Genomic DNA, 15586 nt, shown 5'->3' on the forward strand with positions numbered 1-15586 from the left:
ACTACACTGAGATTTCATCTCACTCTGGTCAGAATGGCAATTATCAAGACTATAAGCAACAGTGTTGGTGAGAATGTAGGGAAAAGGTTCACTTATACATTGCTGTTGGGACTGCAAATTGGTTCAACCACTCTGGAAAGCAATATGAGACTTCTCAGAAAACTTGGAATGGAACTACCATTTGACCCTTTTATCCCATTCCTCAGCATGTACCCAAAAGGACTTAAAATCAGCATACTACAGTGACTCAGCCACATCAATGTTTATAGCAGCTCAATTCACAATAGCCAATCTATGGAACCAACCTAGGTGCCCTTCAACACATGAATGGATAAAGAAAATGTGGTATATATACACAATGGAATATTACTCAGCCTTAAAGAAGAATGAAATTATGGCATTTACTGGTAAATGGATGGAACTGGAGCATATCACGCTGAATGAAATAAGCCCATCCCCAAATCCAAAGGTAGAATATTTTCTCTGATATGTGGATGCTAACCCACAACAAGGAAGAGGAAGAATAGAAGTTCATTACATTCGACAAAGGGAAATGAAAGGAAGGGAGGGGGGGATGGGAATAGGAAAGACAGTAGAATGAATTGGCCATAATTTTCCTGTCCTCATATATGAGTACATGACCAGTGTAACTCCACATCATGTACAACCACAAGTTTTTCTGTGTATATATAATATTTCATAATATATTCTATCACAAAAAAATTAAGTTCCCCATTAGGGTTGGCACCTCTGCTTTAGGCTCATACACCTTCCAGATGACTTCAGAGGAGAAAGAAATGCAGAACTCCTCCCCATGGCATTAGGCAGAGCCTTTCTGAGATGGAGAGAATCTGGCTACTCCCAAGGTAGAAGGTTTTCAGGAAGCCCAAACCTGCAGATATGCCAAAGCCAGGTGACAGACATGGTGTTTACATCAACTGCACATTAAACCTTTCAGAGCACACAGCGTAGCACAAGCAGAATGACCCAGGAACATGACATCCGAAACCTGAACACTGAGCCCCTAAGGTTAGACCTAGCGAGAGCGGTTTTCTTTCCTAGGTGGGTTTGCAGTTCTATAAGCGGAAGTCACCAGGCTGGTAGGGGGCCACTGGCAGTCACCCCCAGGGTAGGCCTGGCACCCTCTGCATGAATCTGCTGGTGGCCCTCTCTCAGTGCTGGACCAGGGCCAGATAATCACGCCCAGGGTGGTGGCTGCTGGCCAAGCCCATGACCCCTGGTCATGAATGGTGGAAGTGGTTGGTGGCCCTTCTCCAGGTGAGTGGTAATGGAGGGGGAAGTTCAGAGGGACTGACTGTCAGCAGAACTGACTTCTAGCCAAGGCTAACGCTGGGTGGGACATGAAGCTCCTCCCATCTCCCCAGACTGGTGAGCAGGGACAGAGGTCAGGCACATGGGCTGCTCCCTGCTCGGTTGGAGCTGCCAGGGCTGTGTAGCTGCCCCCGGGGTGCTTTTCCTTTCTCTGCCCAAGGTAAGCATGAGCACATTAAGTCTGCAAATGTCCATTGACATGACCGTCCCCATCGTTGAGACAGAGAGTATAGTGTAGCCATTAAGGGGTGTGGGCTCTCAAGTGAGCCTGTGTTCCTATATTCTGGCTGTGTGATCATGGACAAGTAACTCGACCTATCTGGGCCTCAGTTCCTCAGTTTGATAAGTGGACATAAGTACCAAACAGGGTTACTGAGAAGATCAGGTTAGGTGATAGCTATAGTGTGCTTGGAGAAGATGAACCACCCAGTGCTTAATAAATATTTATTATAAACCCCTATGGCAGACAATTCTCAACCTCCTTAGCTCTTGCCCACTTTCTCTTTGAGAGACTGAAAAAGTGAGGTCTTGAACTCCCAGCCTGCCTTGCAGGAAGGTTGACACTTGACATGAGAGGTGAATGACAGTTGAATGATAATCTTCTGGAGAGCTTCTGGGAAAGTTTTTTCTTCAGAAATTGATAAAGGTATAGTTTGTCTGTATTGCCTCTTACTTCCTGCAGGGAGGTGAGGCTCGTGTACGGTTTAGATTGTCTGGCACTATGGCAACTATTTTGTGACCTGAGGCAAAAAGCACAATGTGATATGTTATTTAAGAAGTGATGTGAACTGAATGATGTTGCCTTCAATTCTTAAGTCAAATCCCTACTCCCAATGTAATTGTTTAAATGGAGGGCTGCTCTTAAGGGAATAGTTAGAGCTAAATGGAGTCCCAAGAATGGAGTTCTAACCTTATAGGGCTGGTGGTTTCCTTATAAGAAGAGTAAGAGTCATCAGGACTCTCCACCTGCGCAGAGGGACAACCATGAGATGACACAGAGAGAAGGCAACTGTGGACAAGTCAGGAAGCCGTGGAGAAAGGGCAGCCCTGAGCAGTCATTTCTCTGCAAGGAGAGGTCTCTGCCAGACCTCACCCAGCCAGCTGGACCTTGGACACCAAGGTCCTGGGGCCACTCTGGGTGCTGGATTCACCTCTTTCTGGGGAAGTCCTTGTAGGGCAGTTACCATGGGTAGAAATGCAGTGTTGCCCCATGGTGAGCTGCCTTTTTAACTTTTTCTTTCCCTCCCAAGTATTCAGGGAGAAGCAGAAAGACTGAGGGAATTCAGGAAAGAAACAGAATGTTCAGTGAGCTGGTTGGAAGTGAGTCCTGATGGTGGTGATTAACGCCCAGGACAGTCTGGTGGTGGGTGGCCCGAGCAGGCTCTGTTCCCTTCCACCTGTGACCAGGATTGGATTTTCTGGCAGGAGCCAGTGTCACTCCCTGGGGCAGGCAGCTGGGGACGAGAACTGAGGTTCATACTGTCACTGGGTCCTGGAGCCTCAGCTGCATGGGTGGTGGCCCTCAGGTTGCCCTGCTCTGCAGGCTGTGATCAATGTGAATAGACAGTACCAGTGACAGGGACAGGGACAAGCAACACTGAAGAACTAACACGCATGGCCTGGAAATGGGCAGTTGCCTACCCAGTGTCCCTTGCAGCTCTAACAGGACTCCCTTTCCTGCAGGGATACATACTCATCTCTGCAAGTGTGCTGAGTCCCTGCAGCCTTGGGGACAGACAGAAGGCCACACTATGTCCACAGAGATTGGTTCCAGTATGGGCTCCTGGTTCCAACAGACCTTTCAACTGGAGACTTGGGAGTGAACACCTCCCCACTGGTTGCTTGCTCCAGTGGCTGTCTTGCCTGTCTCATCCTTTGAGCCCCTGGATTTAGCTATTCCTGCAGGCCAGACCCACCCTTAATTTTTTTCAAGCATGTGAACCAAAAAAATCTGCAATCTGTCACCTATTTTTCTTATGTGTGTGTACATTATTTTAAACTGGTTATCTCATTTTTTACCTTAAAAATTCCTAGTCATTTTAGTTATCTTTAAGGGTCCTGAATCCATGTTGAGGCGTGGTGAACTGGAGAGGGCCAGAGGAGAACCCTTGGGTATGGATAGAAAAGAAAGCTATCTATCTACTCGCTGACTGTTCTCCAAGAGCTGAGACAGAGCAAGTGATTCCATTGCAATGAATTCTTCTTATTGCTGTTGTTGAAATCATGAGAGTAAGGGCTACTGATTGGTGTCTTAATTTTATTTTTTTATTGACTTATTTTTGCAATGCTGCATCCAACCCAGGGCCTTGGGCACGTCAGGCGAGCACTCTTCCACTGAGTCACGTTCCCATCGCTGACCAATTCCTTTTACACCATAAAATACAGAGACTCGTGTCATTCTGGCTGAGTGCCAACTACGTGGCTGTGCTTTGGACAGTCGTGAGGCTGGTTTTCTAATGACTCACGGGCTTCTTAGACAGGCTTAATTTCTCCTATTGATTCTGGTAGTTGCAGTCCACATGGGTCACCCCCAAGAGAGCAGGTGCTGTTTCCTTGATCAGAGTATTAGTTTGATACAGACATCCCGGGAATGCTTAGGAGAGGGATAGTCTCCCTTGGGTGTTCCCACCTGCCTGTGGGCATCACTGGCCAGTTCACAGGACCCAGGGATGAATTTGGGATCCAGAGCTATGTGGAAGCCTCGCTCTCCCCTCTGTTCTTCCTAACTATTTTCACACGTCAATTGGGCAAAATGAGACCTCTAATGACCTTGTCTGGGTGTGTCACTGTTAGAGACTCCTAAACAGGCCAGTCTTGGTGGTCACAGACAGCTGCTCAGAGGCCTTGCTCTCTGCCTTTCTGTATGTCCAAGCCCTCTGCTCTCTACCTTGGTGACAGGCCTCAGCTTCCATCTTCCATAGGGAACCTGCCAAGACCCCCCTGCCCTGGCTGACTTGCCTCCCTGACCGGTTCTCCTGATTCCCGTGTAGTCCTTAGAGGGCAAAGAAGAATCATCCTCCTTGGTCTCCCACCTGCCTTGAATACCATGACCGTGGAGGCTGCATCCAGTTGGTTGTATCTCAGTCCATGGTTGGAGCATGCGTTTTTTTTCTGTGCCCATTTCTTGGGATGGAGAGTGGAAAGACAAGATCAGCCAGACCCAATGCCCATCTCTAATGACCTATAATGACCAGCTAGCTCCCAAAGGAACTGGCCTTGGGTAAAGGGGGAGTCTGTTGCTTGCAGAATCAGGGGGCAGCTGAGTCTGAGGTCTGCAAGGAGAAGGAGCTAGTAGTGCCACTGGGCAGCCCCACCTGGCAGGGAGATTTGATGGGACCATATCTCCACTTTTCTGTGGGACCAGGATGTCCCAGCATTTCCTTTTGACCAAGGAGCCTGTGTTCCCTGTCTCAGTGGATGATGCCATCTGCAGCCACCGGTTCCAAAAGCTGTGAGTCAGCTGGATCCTCCCCTGAGCCTCACTGCCCCCCAACCCCAGAATCCACCTCCTCATCTCTCGTACCTGCCACCTTTCCACTCCTGTCCACCTCCACCTGTTCACACCTGGTCTTCCCTCTAGTCTGCTCTCTCCCTGCTTGTACCTCCTTATCTCCTGCTCCCCACAAAACTACCTACAGGCACATTGCCAAAAACCTGCTTGCCTAAGGACCGATTCTCCCAAAGACCAGCTTACCTCAAATTAAATATTCTTGAATGTTTTTAGAGCTATTTGACCTTCCTATTATGTCTTACCTATTTTTTTTTTTGTATTTTAAAGATTCTTTAAAACCAATTCAGGAAAGATCATTTGACTTTGTATTTCTAATAAGTATTTATCACACATGCAGATTTTTGAGAATGATCATTTTATATTCTTAGGTGTATCCTACTTTCACTAACTTTAAAGATAACCGATATTTAGCCAATGTGTCTAAAGACATCTTCCTTAAAATATAGCTGTTGTAGCAATACATTTGCAAGACATTAATTGCAATCAATTCTCATACACCACATTATCTTGATCCTGTAACTAAAGGTCTATCAACTCCAAGTGGAAAAGGGTACCAGTGTTGAGTTCTGTGTGATGTGTATTATTTTATGAATTAGAGGCTTCAAAAAATGATGTTCCTGTATGCAATATGGCAGGTTTGCTGAATCTCCCCACTGCCAATCAGTGGAAAACAGCGTATGCTCAACTTGTGTGTGCTGAGTGAACGAGCAAGTGGGATTCGGAGAGGAAGCCCTGGTACTGCCATTTGCAGGAAAGCAATTTATCCTATCATTGAACTGCATCAACTATCAGGAAGGGGACATTTGCCTCAGGTTTTACACAAGGGAACTAGTGGAATGGAATAGACTAGCATTAATAGAATGAATGAGCTTTTGATTCGGGAAAGTAGACCAGATCTGTCTGGGGTTCTAAAACAGACATCCCCCCAACCACCACCACCATGACCACTGCAGATGCCACAGACTGATCACTGCGTCCTTTCACAGAGAGCTGAGGTGTGGCCCCAGATTCCTTCTTGACTCAGCACACCAGTCAGCTCTCCAGTGAGTCGCCTGTCTTTACCTAGGGTAGTTTTAGGGATTCTGTAAATGAAAGGCGGATGGGCTGGTTAACTTCCCCATCATGCCAGAACATTCCTAGATTTCTGTGATGGGAAGGAGATATCTGGGTCTCATTGGGGGAGATTAATTTAAAGACATCACAGTGACACGGCCTAGGTTAGAGAGCATTTCCACCAACAGCATATGGCTGTGTCTCCTACAGGGGGTTCCTTCTGGGTTGCTGGGAGCCATTTGCACTGGAACCCAAAGGAGTCGTGAGTAAGAGTGTCCAGTTGGGGAGAGTGTTGTCATGACGTTGGTAAGTGTCCCTGGATGGGATTCCAGAGTCCCGTGGGTGCTGACCAGCTGGTCATGTTGGGCAGACCTCCCCGTCACCCATCCTCTGATTTCTCATCTGTAAGTAAGGAGATGGGTTACATCTGTGTTTCTCATTGTCGTGGTTTGGATATAAGTTGTCCCCCTAAACTCCTGAAATAATGCAGGAGTATTTGGATTAGATTATGAGAACTGTGGCATCATCATTCCATTGTAGTTTGAACAGACTGTCTCTAGGTGGTCACTGTAGGCAGATGGAACATGGCTGAAGGAGGTGGGTCACTGGGAGAATGCTCTGGAAGGGTTCATCTTCCCTGCAGCCCCTGCCCCTCTCTCTGCTTCTGGCCACCATGAGGTAAGCGGTGCTTCTCCACCATGAGCTTTTACCCTTCTGCCTCACCTTGGGCCCAGAGCAATGGAGTCGGCCAACCCTGGACTAAATCTCTGAAACCGTGAGCCAAAATAAACAACTTTCCTTCCTCTGAAGTTCAGTCAGTCATTTTGGTTACACAGTGCAAAGCCACGTACTGAGTAGAGGTTTGCTGCCCTCAGGGACTTTCTGGAGATCCCATTTCTGGGTATCACAGTGACTGGGGAGTTCTGCTGGCATTGAGTGAGTGGGGTCAGGGATGTCTGATGCCTTCCTGTGAGCATCACAGCCTCACTCAACAGAGTTTTCCTCTGATGTGTGAGATTTCTGAATGCCCCACAGGATGCATATCTAGTGAAAACCCTGTTTATAACAATCCGAATCAACAACCTAACTCAGCAGTGTGTGTACACTTTTTTTTTTGTATTTTAAAGATTTAAAGATGTTCTTTGCATGTTGAGTTTTCTAGAAATGCAATTACTATGAAAGTTGAGGGATGATTCGTTTCTTTAGGAATCCCTGTTCACTATTTTGGAATGGCAACGTGGGACTTGCGTTTGAGTGGCCAGTGTAACCTACCTGTCTCAGTCTGACTTTGAATAATTATGACTGTAGAGATTTATAGTTTTTATGAATTTCATTTCAGGATGGTAAGGTGACGTTACCAAACACTCATTGTCAGGGGGAGTGTCAGGTCTGACTGGGCTAAAGACCATTCGTCTAAACATCCGCAGAGGTCCCTTTGAGCCTGTGAGCGTGGAAAGAAAAGTTAGTTGGCATGAAAACGAGAGAACATGCAGCCATGGAAATGGGTTAAAGCCAATTAGCATTCATAAATCGAGCAGCATCTGCTTCTGAGGGTGACCACTGCTGTACAACCCAGGTACTGGAGGGAAGTCCTTGATTTTGGACTCTGTCCAAATTGGATTCAGGACCAGACCTCCCGAGTTAGGTTAACCTTGTGATTTTTAAATTGTCGATGGGCTGAATGTTTGTGTCCCCTCCAATTCATATGTTGAAATCCAAATCTGCAATGTGATAGAGTTTGGATGTGGGTTCTCGGGGGTAAAGTAATTAGAACAGGATGGTTGAACCCCATGAATGGGATCAGCACCTTTATAAGAAGAAACATGAAAGAGATGAGCCCCCTCCCACCATGGGAGGGTGTGAGGAGAAGGTGGGCGTCTACCAGGCAGGAAGTGGGTCCTCACCAGACCCTGGACTTGACAGTGCTTCCATCCTGAGCTTCCCAAGACTCCAGAACGATGAGAAAGAGATGGTTGTTGTTTCAGCTGCCAAGTCTGCAGTATCTTTGTTCCGACAGCCCAAACCAGCGAAGACAGAAAGGGGTCCGACTCCTAAGTCTGCCTACCGTGGGCGGAAGTGAGCTCCTTTGCTTTTAGTCCTTCCTCATGCCTTGTTTTCATGATGCAATTTTAGTGGAATTAAACTTGAACAGTCCCAAATTACATAATTAATTACATTCAGCTTCAATTACAATCACTAATTGATCCAAGCCTGCTAGCACAACACTTTCATTATATGGCACATGATTATTGAGCGCTTACTTTGTGCTGGGAATAGAGTAGGAAATGGTCAATGTCTCCTGGGGAGGGAGAAGGGGGTGGGAGATGGGGTTCTCAAGAAAAGCCTTGTAGGGATAGCTGGTTGTAGTGAAGGATTGGGTGCAGGGAGTGACAGATGGGAGAGCCCTGCTGGTCTTTCAGTTTACCTGTGAATGTCTGTGTGCTGAAAATCTCAAGTGGGCCCCACTCTAGGATTGGGCAGGCTGTTTTTGGCCCCAGATGTCACATGCTGCACTCTAGATCTCTCTGATTTTCTCTTTCATTGACTCTTGAGTTTTAACTAGTTAAAAAGTTAATAGCAAATGCAAACCAGTGTGATGGCATGCTTGTAGTTCCAGTTGTTTGGGAGGCGGGAGGATCACTTGAGGCTAGGAGTTTGAACCAGCTTGGGCTACACAGCAAGATCCTGTCTCAGTAAAACAAAATGATTAACGTGTACAATGAACACCTGCCATCCAAGGTACTTCTGATCTCCCCACAAGTCTCACACCCAACTTTTTCTTGGGTCTCTTCCCTCCCCCCTGCACCATAATCGAAGGCCTTGCTACTCAAACCTGATGTGCATTTGGATCACAGGATATCTTCATAAATACAGAGGCTGATTCAGCAGGTCTGTAGTGGGGTCTGAGATTCTGCATGGCCCAAAAGTTCCCGGGTGATGTCGATGCTGTATTGCAAGGTGCTGGGACCAATAGATCACCCTTCTTTCAGTTATTAAATGTTGAGTCTATTCGTTCATCTGGGAGGTTGTCACAAAATGCCATAAACTGGGTGGTTTAAAGACAAAAGAAATTTCTCATAGTTCTGGAAGCTAAGAAATCCAAGATCAAGGTGCCAGCAACTTCAGTGTCTAGTGAGGGCCCACTTACCTGGTTCTTAAATGGTGCCTTCTGTCACCAAGTAAACTCTTTGAGGTCTCTTTGAGAGGGCTATGAATCCCAATCATGAGGTCTCTACCCCCATGATCTAATCACACCCCAAAGGCTGTACTTCCTAAAGCGATCATTTTGAGGTTTAGGATTTCAATGTAGGAATTCTGGGGAGACGCAGCATTTAGACTATTTCACTGAGCTTCTGTCCTGGTGCTTGCCAAGTAGACTGTGCTGTCATGGTTTTCCTAGAATGGAACCATTATTGTCTAATTGCTCCGGGGATGACTGTCTCCCTTTCCTTCTGTGTTCTTTTTTTCTTTATTATTATTATTATTTTTTAGGGCAGGCCATGTTTTCTTATTTCTCCTGGTAGTAGTTTTATTAAGTAGCTCACCAAGTGAGTTCAGTCGTGGTCAGGAAGATGATGATTTATTCATATGGTACTCCCTGTCCACTTTGGAGGAGCTGGCCTTACAAAAAAGGAGAGGTTTAAAAAAAAAAAAAAAAGAAGAAAAGATGGTGCCTGGCATGGAAATGGCAGTCTATTGTGGACGGTGTAAGCACCCGTGTGGTATTACAATGTGCGCAGCACCCTCTCTGTTCCAGGGCACGCCCAGGGTTCAGGGGGATGCACATCCACTGTACGGGGAGGGGGCAGGTGGTTCTGCTCGAGAGGCAGAGGGCCTTTGGGAACCAGCCTGGCAGCTTAGAGTCCCACCTCAGAGGCCTTCCGCCTCAGCCTCTCCCCCCTCCCTCTTTGCCTCTGCTTTCCTCCTCAGCTTCCAATCTAACTTCTGGGCAATCAAACAGGAAGAGAAGCTGGAAATTGGGCTGTTTCTCAAAGAGAAAAGCGGAAGAAGTGCAATCACTTCTATTGTCACCACAGCCCGGCTGATAAGGCTCATCAGGCTGAGACTCCGGAGCCTGCGCCCCTTCTCCTCGTCCCTTCCTTCCTGCTCAGACTTGGGAGCACAGACAAGGGCTGCTTTTTATAGGAGGTGCACGTTGCCCTCCCTGCTTCGCCTGCCTGCGCGTGTGCACGGGCTCCAGAGCCAAGCTCGGGGTCTCTCCAGGGAGGCTGAGGCCAGAGGTGGCCTTGGAGCTCCTCACCTGACACTGAAGCAGTTCAGGTGCAGGAGATCTCTGCTCCCTCTTCTCCTGGATGGTGTCTGAACCCCAAGGGTTTCTGTGGAGACGGCATCTTACCCTTGACGCTGTCCAGCTCTGTGGGCATCTCCACCATGATCTGGCCCTTGGTCCATTTGTGCCTATGATTTTTCCCTTCCTGGAGACAGTTACCTGGCAGACTCTAACACCCTCTGCACCTCGGTGACATTCTTCATTCTGTTTAACCCCTTCAGAGGGGGCAGCTCTATTGTGACTTCTGTGCACAGCAATCACAGGATCCCCCATTCCTGAATGACTCCGAGGCAGTGGGGGAATTCTGAGGACACGTACCTAGTCATGTACCTAGTCATGCCATGTGGCTGGGACTTGTCTGGGGGGCTGGGCTCTAACCCAGAGGAAGCTTTGCTTAGGAAATGGTCACAGGTGCCCTGTGACCTCCTGCGGGGTGGGGACTCCTGAGAGTGGAAGAAGGAAGAGGCTGCGGGCTCCTTCTCTAGGTCCCTTTGATGTCCCAGCTTTCATAAACCCTCCCTGACCATCTCCCTCCTGTTTTTATACATATGATAAATAGGTACGTACATACACAGATGCACGTCCACATACATGTGCTTGTGTGTGCACACACAATCTGCGTGTGTGTCCTTCTTTTAGTTGCAGCTGGTGTGAGGTAGGTAATGGAGGCAGCAGAGAGGAGGTAGAAATCTTGCTCTTATAATGTTTTTTTTTTTTCTCAAATGCTTTGCTTAGATTATGCATATATTCCATTCCCTTAAGAAAGATCCAAATAACTAGGTTTTTGAAATGAGAAGGCCTTCCTGCCCCCACCATCTGCAGGCTCATCCCCTTCCTGAGGTGTAGCCTGGTTGGCTGCTGCTTGATGGTGTGTGTGGAGGGGAGGGTGTGTGGGGGGGAGTGAGGGGGAGGGTGTGTGGGGGAGGGTGTGGAGGAGGGGGGAGGGAGGAATCCCATCTCTGAAGAGTGAAAAATTAATTCTTAATCTGTCATCAATATACCAAGTCTTTGATTGCTAGAGCATCTGCAGTGAGGTATTTCTAGTTTTATTGGCTCCCTTTGTGGAAGACCAGCTGTGAAGGGCTCCTCCTGTCCCCTTTGCCCCAGGCTCCTTCAGAAGCCTGCTGCTCTGCTCCGGCAGGGGACACTACTTTGCACTGTCATACTCTTAGGCGCGGTTTTAGAGGGACCTGGGCCTGTTGCTGGCTCTCCCTTCCCGTGTCACCCATTCTTTCCAGACTTTGGTGCCTGCCTACAGCAAACCCTGCGGGCCTGGGCAGGATGTGTAAGGTGGGGATGTGTAATGATTATGATTCTGCATAATCATTTTGAGGTTTAGGCAGCCTCCATCTTCAGGTTATGCTGAGGGTGAGGTTTGTGTCGTTTTCTTTTTCCTTCGTGTTCTCTACAGTTTTTGGAGGAATAATTGGGAGGCAGAAACAGGGCTGGGCGCCATGACTCCGCAAAGCAGAAGGCAGAGGTGCCCCCTGAAATTGTAGGAAGCAAAAGGGGACCCTTCAAGACCCCCAAGACAAAGGAATCCCCCAAATCAGAGGGCAAATAGGCTGTCGTGGGCGAGCTCTGTTATTAATTCAGACCAAATGCATTCGTGTCTTTCCGTGATGTGAGGATTTATTGAATAACAGAACGTTCACAAGCTGCATACCAATGGCTGTCATTTACGAACACGGTGGGTCAGCTCATGGTCCTAAGCTGGGCAATAACAAGTTTTTTTTTCATTCCAATCTTAAGTACTAATATCTATAACACTCTAGCCACACATCACACCTTACACACACACACACACACACACACACACACACACACACAGGCTGAGAACGGGTTAATGAGGTCACAGGGTCAGGGATGCCAGAAAGCAGCAGCCTGAACTCAGAGCAAAGGCAGAGAGTAGGTAAGAAGGTGGAGTCTGGAGGTGGCTAGATAAGACGAGGACCAGAGGGAGAACAGGTTCAGGGTGTCAGAATGGGGGACTCATTCTCTGCCAGGGTCCCGCCTAATGGCAGCTTGGAGTGGCGGGTGTGGGTCTCACGGGCAGGAGAAACTGTGCTGCAATGAAGCCTGAGACAGAGGGTTGGAGGTTTATGGTTGAGGCAGTTTTCCTGAGTGAGGGACCAGGTGACAGGGCTGTGGGCCACGTGTCCAGTCCTGAGCCGTTCCTCTTTTCATGGGTCTCAGGTAAAGGTTTGCTTTATTCAGTGGTCTGGTTCGATAAGCTCATAGTCTGTTTTTTTTTTTTTTTTTTCTGATATGAGTTTGACATGCTCACGTATCCATGGACTTCTGATCATGCAGGTAAATTCAAGGGTGGCCATTTTTATTGGTGTGATTAATTTACTCATCAGTTTGTGCCTTCTGGTCGTGCTAGGCAGATGGTGATTGTTTACTGTACAAAGAAGGTATAGAGAGTCATTCTACCTGGGCACTTGGACGCAAAATGGAGTAACTCAGGCGCAGTATGAAAACTGCTTTTCTTTACGTCATGGAGAAACAGTGCAGGGCACAGCCAGCTCTCCACACAACCCCCAACCCCACCAAAAAGAATCCACTAAAAGCCTGGGCTTTGCTCTCCTGTACTGGCAGGAAAAGGCTCCTTTGAACTAGTAATCTGATAAATCTCTCCAAGACTACTAAAATGAACAGGGACATGAATAAATCCACAGTGTTATAAAAATCAGAAAACCTGATCCACCTTGCCTCAACTGATACTGATAAAAGTTACTCCCTGAAAAGCCACCGTGAGGCAGAAGAAATCTGTAAACCTCTTCTACGAACCCAATTTAAACAGACTCAGACCAGCATTTGGGGAAATGAAAAACCGCCAGGAATCCGCAATTCGAAAACCAAGAATCAAAATGGAGAAAACCAGGACCTTTTGGTATACCTCTGACTTTTGGACTCACATTAACGTTTCACATACTCAAAAAATAAATAATTCAAACCAACAAGGATGTGGAAGAGCCCCAAATGGGATACAAACAGTAACAAATTAACTTAACTCTGTTACAACAGTATAATATNTTGCGCCCCTCCTTGGTAGAGCAGTTGTGGCCGCACACCACCACACCCAGACAGGACTTCTTGAGGATGCGAGAGTTGTGGTTGTTAGTGTTGCGCATGGCCCAGCTGCTCAGGTGCCGCTGTGCATTCCTGTCTTCTGAGCTGTATATGTGCTTCACATAGGAATCTGGCCACTCCTGGAACCAGTCGGTCTTTTTCACATTCAATGAATTCTAGAATTATTAGCTGGAACTCAAGTCCAGGGCTATCTCTAAGTCCTAAGTTTTCCATAATGCACTACAGTGCTTCCAGATATGTTCTTTATTTTATTTTTATGCGGTGCTGAGAATCAAAACCAGTGCCTCACACATGCCAGGCAAGCACTCTACCACTGAGTCACAACCTCAATCCCGCAACTGATTCTTGATATAATTTCAGGGGTGGCTGAATGATGTGGTCTCTGTGGCAGTTTCATGTCATTAATGTCCCAGTTTAATACCTCTTTGTCTTCAGAATCAAAGTCTTCAGGTTCCATGATAAAGTCAGGTCACCCACACGTTTTCCTCTATTCAATTTCCTTCAATTTGAACTTGAGAATTTGCTCTCAAAGGTTCTTGATATAGGTGGATCAGCCTTCTGACTTCTTATCCAGATGTAGACAATATTGTCAAGAACTCATCTCCCGTTCAGGTCCCAGTAAGTTCTGGTCATTTTCCTGTTCCCTATTCCAGGTCAGGGTACACTATGCTAATGAGCTCTGGCAACAATCCAATCAAAATCTAGATGCTCTCAGCTCAGGATAGGTAAAAGCAGCCTGTTTCTTCCCAGCAGCCAACAATGTAATGAATATTCTATGGTGTGCTTCTGAACTTTCCCCTTCTTTATGTTGAGGACCTTGTAACTGAAATGGACATTGAGAAGAACCTTGTGAAGAAGTACAGATGTCTTCCTTCTTGTTTCATAGGGTAAGCCCAAACAGATTCAATCACTGTAGATCTTCATTCTCTTATCATTTATCCAGCCTGATCGAGGAGCAGGCAGTATGTGACACCAAAACTGCTTTTCTTTACGTCATGGAGAAACAGTGCAGGGCACAGCCAGCTCTCCACACAACCCCCAACCCCACCAAAAAGAATCCACTAAAAGCCTGGGCTTTGCTCTCCTGTACTGGCAGGAAAAGGCTCCTTTGAACTAGTAATCTGATAAATCTCTCCAAGACTACTAAAATGAACAGGGACATGAATAAATCCACAGTGTTATAAAAATCAGAAAACCTGATCCACCTTGCCTCAACTGATACTGATAAAAGTTACTCCCTGAAAAGCCACCGTGAGGCAGAAGAAATCTGTAAACCTCTTCTACGAACCCAATTTAAACAGACTCAGACCAGCATTTGGGGAAATGAAAAACCGCCAGGAATCCGCAATTCGAAAACCAAGAATCAAAATGGAGAAAACCAGGACCTTTTGGTATACCTCTGACTTTTGGACTCACATTAACGTTTCACATACTCAAAAAATAAATAATTCAAACCAACAAGGATGTGGAAGAGCCCCAAATGGGATACAAACAGTAACAAATTAACTTAACTCTGTTACAACAGTATAATATAGCCATACTGAACCATGGGAAAGCAAAAACATAAATAACTCAGGAAAATGGAATTTGACTATGTACTTTAAAGCTGCAGATAAAAAAAAAGTACATAGGTTGTACTTTAGTTAGTAAATTTATTTTTCACAGGGGGTTAGAAGGGCTGGGCATGGTGTTGCACACCTGTAATTCCTGCTGCTAGGGAGGCTGAGGCAGGAGGATGGCGAGTTCAAAGCCAGCCTTGGCAATTTAGCCCTAAGCAACTCAGTGACTTCCTGTCTCTAAATAAAATATAAGAAAGGGCTGGGGATGTGGCTCAGTGGTTAAGTGCCCCTGGGTTCAATTCCCAATACCAAAAAAAAAAAAAAAAAACAAAAACAAAAAAACAAAACAAAACAAAAAAAACCCAAACCAAACCAAATCAAACCAAAATAAAACAAAAAACTGGAGCTGCTAGGATTGAATAAATAAATATTTAAACAAATACAGATTAATAAATAGAGAAGATTAAGGAATCGTCAAAGAAAGATTAAGGGTCATGATAGCCAGGATTCTTGCTGTCAGAGAAAGACATTACAACCAAGGGAGAATGCTAAAACGGACCCTGAAATTTATTGGAGGCATCAATATTAACCAACAGTTAATAAGTGTACAGACAAGTAGATACAGATATACATGCGTGATTCCTAACTGTGTAAAGAAGGCTTAAAAGCAACTCAGTAGCTATAAACATGGCTCCTACCTATGCATTTGTTTCTAATACCATTCCCTGGGAAAAGACCAGGGAA

The sequence above is a fragment of the Marmota marmota genome, unplaced genomic scaffold (assembly GCF_001458135.2).
Source record: "Marmota marmota marmota unplaced genomic scaffold, marMar, whole genome shotgun sequence".
NCBI lineage: Eukaryota > Metazoa > Chordata > Mammalia > Rodentia > Sciuridae > Marmota > Marmota marmota.